This window comes from Bison bison, unplaced genomic scaffold, assembly GCF_000754665.1.
Source record: "Bison bison bison isolate TAMUID 2011002044 unplaced genomic scaffold, Bison_UMD1.0 scf7180017864535, whole genome shotgun sequence".
Taxonomy (NCBI): Eukaryota; Metazoa; Chordata; class Mammalia; order Artiodactyla; family Bovidae; genus Bison; species Bison bison.
The window spans coordinates 8329347-8330496 of NW_011495084.1; positions in this window are offsets into that span (position 1 = coordinate 8329347).

The following is a 1150-nucleotide window of genomic DNA, read 5'->3' on the forward strand; positions in this document are numbered from 1 at the left end:
TTAACCTTTTTTTTTTTTTTTTGTAAACCTATCCGTTGTTTGGACAAAGAATTGCAAAGCCAATTTTCTGGTGCCAGTTTATATCTCCACCTAGTAACTGCTAAACAAACTCTCTTCTCCTGGTTTGACTTTGCAGTTCAGAGGAACTTGGTAGCTGGAGATACTATATACTTTGTTGTTGTTCAGTTGCCCAGTTCTGTCCTACGCTTTGTGACCCCATGGACTGCAGCACACCAGGCCTCCCTGTCCCTCACCATCTCCCGAGGTTTACCCCAAGTTCATGTCCTTTGCTTTGGTGATGCCATCCAGCCATCTCATCCTCTGATATCCTCTTCTCCATCTGCCCTTAGTCTTTTACAGCATCATGGACTTATCCAATGAGTCATCTGATTGCATCAGATGACAAAAATACTGGAGTTTCAGCTTCAGCATCAATTTTTCCAAGGAATATTCAGGGTTGATTTCCTTTAAGACTGATTGGCTTGATCTTGTCCAAAGGTCTCACAGGAGTCTTCTCCAGCACCACAGTTTGAAAGCATCAGTTCTTTAGTGGTCAGCCTTCTTTACAGTCCAGCCCTCATAATTGTACATGACCACTGGGAAGACCATAGATTTGACTATACAAAACTTAATTGGCAGAATAATGTCTCTGCTTTTCAACACACCATCTAGGTTTGTCATGCTTTCCTGCCAAGAAAAAAACACCTGATTTCATGGCTGCTATCAACATCCACAGTGATTTTTAAAGCCCAACAAAAGGAAATCTGTCACTGCTTCTACCTTTCCCCCCTCTCTTTGCCAAAAAGTAATAGGGATTGATACCATGATTTTTTTTAATATTTAGTTTTAAGCCTATTCTTTCCCTCTCCTCCTTTACCCTCATCAATAAGCTCTTTAGTTCCTCTTCACTTTCTACCATTAGAGTGGTATCATCTGCATATCTGAGGTTGTTGATGTTACTCCTGCCTATCTTGATTCCAGCTTTAACTCATCCAAGCCTGGCATTTCTCATGGTGTGCTCAGCATATAGGTTAAACAAACAGGGTGACAGCAGATAGCCCTGTCATATTCCTTTTACAATCTTGAACCAGTCAATTGTTCCATACAGAGAAAGGTAAGATGGCCTGCTACTTCCATCTGTATAAAAGCT